The following is a 7488-nucleotide window of genomic DNA, read 5'->3' as shown; positions in this document are numbered from 1 at the left end:
TTAGTTGTCTAAGGTTGCACATGACTATACAGTGGGTTTTGTTATTCGATTTTCCACTGGCTCACAATTACACCAGTGTGGGTTAGACCATTTAAGAATTGGTTCAATGAGAATGGCCTCAAATTAAATGTAAAAAAGTGCACTATAGTTAATTTCGGTAAAAAAAAATATTTTCACAAACCATATAGATGAGACACTTCTCCAATCAGGCACTGCTGTAAGGTTTCTAGGCACTCTTGTCAATATTTCCTTATCATTTGACCATCATATCTCTACAGTAGTTTGGAAATCCTTGTATTCACTTCATTTTATTTTTCAAAAGCATCTCCTCTAGATCCAGAAAGCATGATTAATATCTCACTAGACCCATTACTGAATATAATACATATTTGGGCATGCATATCACTCCTCTGGAGAGACCTTAGAGATTTATAACCAGAAAGATCAGCGGCTTCAAAATCTTAGTTATCAGGACAGACCATTAGTCCTCTCACTGTACTTTATCTGTCATAGAATCCTTTCCATCTAGCCTTTCAGCCATGGAAGCACCAAACTTCTTTGAACTCATGTTTCTTCACAGAGCAAATGGTACCTCAAATGCCAAGCTAAAGGAACTGAACCTTCATCAACTGATAAATAAGGCATGTTGATGTAATAAATTCTTATGCTAATGTATCCTGCACCTGTGCAAAAAATTTTCATGGCATGTCGAGCAAAGTAGCACTCTTGACACCTTCAATGTAAACCTCCTAGACAATTAGATGGGCAGCCTCAGTTTCTTCACTGATATATTTTGTCTTGCACCCAGTGAGGCCAAAGGAAATTTGTGAATATGTTTTTGTTTTTCCTTAGGCTTGCCGTAGTCTGCAGACTGATTCACTAGTATTTCTGTACTTTGTCCTGTCTTGAATGTTAGTTTTTAATTATTCTACTTTTTGGATGACTAAGGATAGAAAGTTTTACTTATTTACCCTACCCTGCACTGTACCTACTGTACTTTGCATTGCCTTAAATGTAAATTTTATCTGCTCTACTTTTTACTCTGCACTGTACCTACTGTGCTTGCTGATTTGTAGAGTTTAATTGCTACTCGTATTAAACCTGTTTTTTGTATATCACTATTGGAGACTTTGTATAATTAGCTATGTACTATTTCAACTTAATTTTATGTATGAAGTGTGGAGCTTTTCTCCCTGGGTCTTCACTGAAAAAGGGCTCTGACCCAGCTGTACCAACCTGGTCAACAAATATCAAATAAATAAAAATAAAAAATAAATAAGTAGTTTGAGGTCCAGGCAACCATTGAGGAGCCTAGTCCAAATTTCACATTCCCCAGAGCACTGTCTGATTAAGTGCCTAGCTCAATGATTGGGCATAACTATGAGGCAAAATCACGTTCCTATCACGTAGTCAAACATTTACAAGTTCGAACCACGTATGGTCGAGACCATAAGTTAGAATTTGTAAAAGTTTGCATGTTTGAATGGAAATCTCCATAAGCAGAGATTTCCATTATGTTCAATGTGGTGTGATCTCGGAGTTGGTATATTTAAGTAGCAGGGGTGTGGGGGGTGCAGGGGTTTTAACCCCCTGCTTACAACAATTTATTTTGTTGTATGTTGTTTTTTATTTTTTATTTTTTATGTAGTCGAAGTTCCGTAACTTCGAACATAATGGTTCGACCATTAGGTGTTAGGAGTTATGGAACTTTGACTATGTAATATAGACCCCGCAAAATCTGGGATGCTCTGGAAAACTGGAGACAAATAAAAGCAGACTACACTAAATCATCTAAAAATGAACAGAACAACAGGTTCTGGAGCAACATGCATTTTGTGAACTACAAAAACTATGAAACTCTATTAAGTTAAGTTTGACTGTAATAATCCTCAGTGATTTTTCAACAGAACATAAAACAAAAAAGTTAACAGAGGTCTGGTAGTTGGTATGGAGGATTAAGGCTCCTGCCTACATGTCAGTAAGCAAGTCATTTAACCCAGGGTTTAATACCCTGTGACAGTGAGCATGTCACTTAACCAGATAATGCCTCCTAGATGGGGTATCAAACACACACACACACACACACACACACACACACACACACACACACACACACACACACACACACACACACACACACAAATTCACACACACACAAATTCACACACACACACACACACACACACACACACACACACACACACACACACACACACACACACACAGACACACACACACACAAATTCACAGACACACACACACATATAGCAGCACACACACACACGCAAATTCACAGACACACACACATATATAGCAGCACACACACAAACTCACAAACACACAAGCGGACATATGCTTAATTGCCTTCTAGCACCTCCAATATATAAACGCTGATATCCATACCCCTTAAATTCCAGAGCAGTGTGCTCATTCCTAGCTAGCTGAATTGACTGTGTGCATGCTCATTCCCTCAATGTGCCTTCCAGCAGTGCAGAATTGCTATTGTTGGGTTGGAGGTCCATGAAGAAAGGAACTATTGTGGTAAAGGCAGAGTTAATATGATGAGTTGTAAGCAGGTTGAGTGGGGAGCAATGGGCCTCCTAAAGCTGTGGGCCCTAGCAATTACCCATTTATCCATTATTATAATCCACCATTGGTAGCACAGTTGTGTAAGTAAATTTACCACAACAATAGATAATCAAATATATCACTGCAGTAGTAGTTGTTCTATCCATCCCCATTTTTTCGTGCTTATGTCTAGATAAGGATGTGTATATTTAGTCTTATCTTTACCTATATTATCAGGATTGTAACCTCCATTTTTTTTCAGCTGGCAAGAAAGTCCTGAAACTTTTTGCTTAGGTTGCTGGTTTCTCCATTCAATAGCTCGTGTAACCTACAGCCATATGGAAGGCACCAAGGGCTTTGGAACACTGGCCAGCTATTACATCCTTGGCAGGATATAACCCCATAAAGCTAAGGCTATTGCAACAGTGATACATTTGAACAGTTTTGATAAGTTTATTTATACAGTTGTATTTTACATCGAATCATTTAAAATACAGCTTCAAGGTAAGATGCAGGTTGTCTGACTGGATAATACCACTTTTTTCCAATCTTGCAGTTCAGGTATTTTTTCCAACAGGAGTCTGTGTTTGGCAGATTTCTATTTTCCATCTTTAGGACTGGTAAGTGAAAACAGTGCACTGATGCTAGGTGAACCAGTACTGATTCTGTGCTGCATTGCTGGGTCTCTACTATCTCTGTTGTGCAGTCAGTTCTTCAGCACATATTTAACTCTCTTTAACTTTCATTGTCTGAATTAGGTCTCTTTCTGAAGGTCCACTAAACTAAATGAGTACTCTCCTCTTCTCCTGTTACATTACAAACTTGTGTGTGTGTGTGTGTGTGTGTGTGGGGGGGGGGGGTCATCCTGTATATTCATTTTAATTATGTCTTCCATTTCAAGTCCATCATTGCTAAAACAAAATAAGAGACTAAGGATGATATAAAAAGCTAATATTTAATGTACAACTATGTGCACATGCTATGAATAAAAGGAAAATCAATGGGTATTTACAGTAGGAGTTCACATTTCTTAACCAGTGCTGAATGAAATGTTTTTTTTTTAAATCAAGCCAAATTTCCTACAGATGGAATTATTCTATTTGCAGATTATAGTTTATCTGTTGCTTTGGAAGAGAGCTCCATCTAGTGAAATTAGTTTATCCTTGCACAAATACTGAATTTTTCTACTACCACATTACTTAACAGTTAACTTTTTACTGATTATATTCTAATATTTGTATTTATGCATTCGTCTTGCTCCATTTCCCTGATGATGATGATGATGATGATGATGCAGAAAATAATGAAAGCAGATGAAGTCAAGGCTCTAGCCATTTTTTTATATCTGGTTATATTTATGCATTTGTTTAGTTACATTTTTAGGATGATGCTGCAGCAAATGATGAAACCAGATGAAGCAAAGGAGCTTCCCATCTTTGTTACCAATTCCTGATTATTTTAAATATTTGGACCACTTGTTCTACTTTTATTGTATACTAACATTTTCAACTGGGTTTTTTAAAAAATGGTCCGACAAATTACCAAACAAACAACCTTTTTAAATACAGTTCACCATCAAGCCTCTGGTTTGAAAGCATGGTTCTTTCAGGACTTTCATATGGTCATTTAAGACTCCTCAGTACGAAAAGTGCAAGCATAAAATGCTTACCTCTGCCATCCAGCTGATGTATTGGCTACTTTCATGCAAGAAAGTGTAGAATGAAGGTTTAACTGTATCTCCCACTAGTGTTGTTTCATTTCTTCATACATTTTTTGCTGCACATTTATTTTTCTACCACTCACCCTAAAGTTTCTCTGGGGTGAGTCCATCTTTCTGCACCCCGATTCCTCTCAAGAAGTCCTCTTTCCCTCTGCCAGTATCTTAGCGCTGTCATGACTACTATGTCTCCAGTTTCCACAGGCCTACCATTGAACTGAGCCGTAAACTATTTTATGTTTGATGTAACTTGCCATTACCTACCACTGGTGACCGAGCTAGTGACAAGAATGGAAAGAAGTTAGTGCTAGCTTGGTACTGGATTGCTATGACAATCTCTCACTATAGCCCACAACCTCATGGACTGATAAACATGAAGACCCATTTACTGGATTTTCTGCCACTGCACACTTGTAAATCTCCAGCATATCTAAAACTTATGATAGCTACTCAGTATTTACATTATACTTCCTGTCTTCTATTTTACTTTATTAAATGTGTGCCCATTGCACACTGTGGTACCAAGTGGTAACAGACTACATAGTGAAATTTTAACTGTATTACCCCTCTAGGAGTTTAACATCAGGTGATATTGGCAGGGATGCTAGACTAAGTCTTTCATGGTACCTGTTTTAATGATTAGTTGCCGCCTGTCCGAGCCTTGCACTTCAACCTTTATTTAGTAACTGAAACCTACTGACAATCTGCTATCAAGCTTCTCTGCCAAATAGAATTCTACTCTGACTTCACTTTGTTATATTACTCTGCCTTGTGTCTGCCCCATGCACAAATAATTGCTGCCACCTTACTTGTTGAGCCATGTAGTGCTCCCGGCTGAAATACACACACATACCACTAGTTATTTTGTTCCTTTTTAGGGTCTCCGTAAATACTTGGGTTCATTTGTGTTAAAGGAAAAGTACAGTAGCTGGCAAGTGTTTTTGTTTCATCTAATGTGTTGTCAAGGCTGTGGCAACAATCTTTGGTGTGTTTTGATGCTGTCTGTATTGTAATAATATCACCGCTGGAGTCGATGATGTCCCACAATCTGTAGTCCTCCAGACAGCTGTTTGGACACAGGATGTGTATGCCATTTTTGACATCTGTGACTTAAATAATGGACAGGAAAGAGCCTAGGAGACAGCACTGATGTACGACACTTATCACTGGACCTGAGATATAGGTCACTTTACACATTTCAACATAGTTAGATGCAATATATGTGATCCAGTGGTCTATCCTCTTGGTGATATAGGTCTTTATGGCCAATTCTGACAGTGGTGAGTGAATACCTCAGTGTGGATTTGTGTCAAATGCCTTGGCCTGGTCAACTTCCACAGGATGATACTGTTGTCATCATGCATGCCCTTGATGACCTCTTTGATGACATTTAATAGATGTAACAGATAAGGATGTATCATTAACAACTCAGACATGTCTGCTGCACACAGCTGGGATATTACTAGTGTTCATTTAAAAAAGGTCCATGATTACATGTTGACCTGACTCGCAGATGAGAAGAGTCAGGATGTGTCTATATATGCAGACATCAGATGCTGTCCCCTCCCCCACACTCAGATGGATGCATCCTGATGTACACTCTTCTATGGGAACATATTCCTTTTGGAGGGTGTGTTGAAGTGTGTATCCAGCCGTGTTAAGTAGGTGCATGTTCTGAGTCATACTATAGGTGATCGTGATCTGTAATGTTGTCACAGCACATTGATTCTGTGTAACAGGCCTGGATGAAGGTAAAACGGTGCATACTGCCTATCTTGATCTGGCCTAGGGTTTGGAAACAACTCAGCTGGAGATTAACCCTTATGTCACTAGATGGCTAACCAACTGGCTCATCGACAGAACACATACTGTGAAAGTTGGTAAATCAACCTCTATCAGAAGAGCTGTCACCACTGGCATACCCCAAGGATCTGTGCTGGGTCCTTTACAGTTTGGAATCTATTCCTTGGCAGTCCAGGCTAAAGCATGTGGCCTTTGGCTTACCAGGTTTTCTAATTCTTGTATATTGAGTGCAATCACTGAGTCCACCAATGATGTTGACATAGTACAGGATGGCCTAACACAGACAACTGATTGGTGCCAAAGCCACACAACCTACACAAACCAAAAATGTGTCATTATTTTGGTCTTCTGCAAAGTAGAATTCCTCACTAATTACAGCATTGACAACACTCCCTCTATGCTGAAACCCATTGGTGCGAGACCTGGGAACACACGTAGATAGCAATCTGAACTTCAACCACCAAGTGTCCACAGTGGTATGGAAAGGCTACATTGAGCACCTTATAATTCAGGCCATCGTATCCAGATCTGAGGATGATATAATAGCATGGTGCTCGAACCTCATCAGAACACTAATAGAACATAATGCTCCCTTTTGCATGCACCTCACCAGACTTTTTAATTTTTGCACTTTTGGAGCTGATGTCATCATGTGCATGATGCCATCAGCTCCATCAGCCTGTCCAGGGTACTCTGTTTGAATACTGGGACTGCCGTTTTGGATTAAAGCATAATGGACTGCCAGTTTAGGTTTTACAACTGCAGAGTGGGATTTAAGCATTCCGGGCAGAACACCGAGTTGCCGCACAGCTTGCTTGCTTCTCTTCTCTGAATGAATGACGATATCTGAAGCTGCTTTACTTTAAGGTAGGTACCTAACTGAAAACTTTGTGTGTGTGTGTGTGTGTGTGTGTGTGTGTGTGTGTGTGTGTGTGTGTGTGTGTGTGTGTGTGCGTGTGTCTTCCTGGATTTTAAAGTGAGCTTTTGAAAATGTAAACCACAATGATTAGTAAATTAGCTCATACTGGCTTTGCTCCTGAAGTGACTGCATGGTTTAATTATCATTTCTCTAAGAGAATGTATTACTCATCAAAATATGCACTTCATATCAGGATCTATCCCTTAATGGTGTTCCACAAGGCTGTCTGTTAGACCCACCACTCTTCTCATTGTATATAAACAGTGTTCCTTAGAAGCATTACTGTGAATACAGATGATGCAGTTTTTACTGCTACTCATAAGGCACCTCAGTTAGCCTCTACATTTTAAAATGACTTTTATTTTGAATTAGCCTTCTAGCAACAAACCAAACACTAGGAAATCCACAATCATGATTTTTGAAACTGCTAAAAAACTTGATAAAATGCTGTCCATACTGCTGATCCATCTGAAACCTTATT

Source organism: Protopterus annectens, chromosome 8.part0, assembly GCF_019279795.1.
Source record: "Protopterus annectens isolate FY-2018-M chromosome 8.part0, PAN1.0, whole genome shotgun sequence".
Taxonomy (NCBI): domain Eukaryota; kingdom Metazoa; phylum Chordata; order Ceratodontiformes; family Protopteridae; genus Protopterus; species Protopterus annectens.
This window is presented reverse-complemented; position numbering follows the sequence as displayed.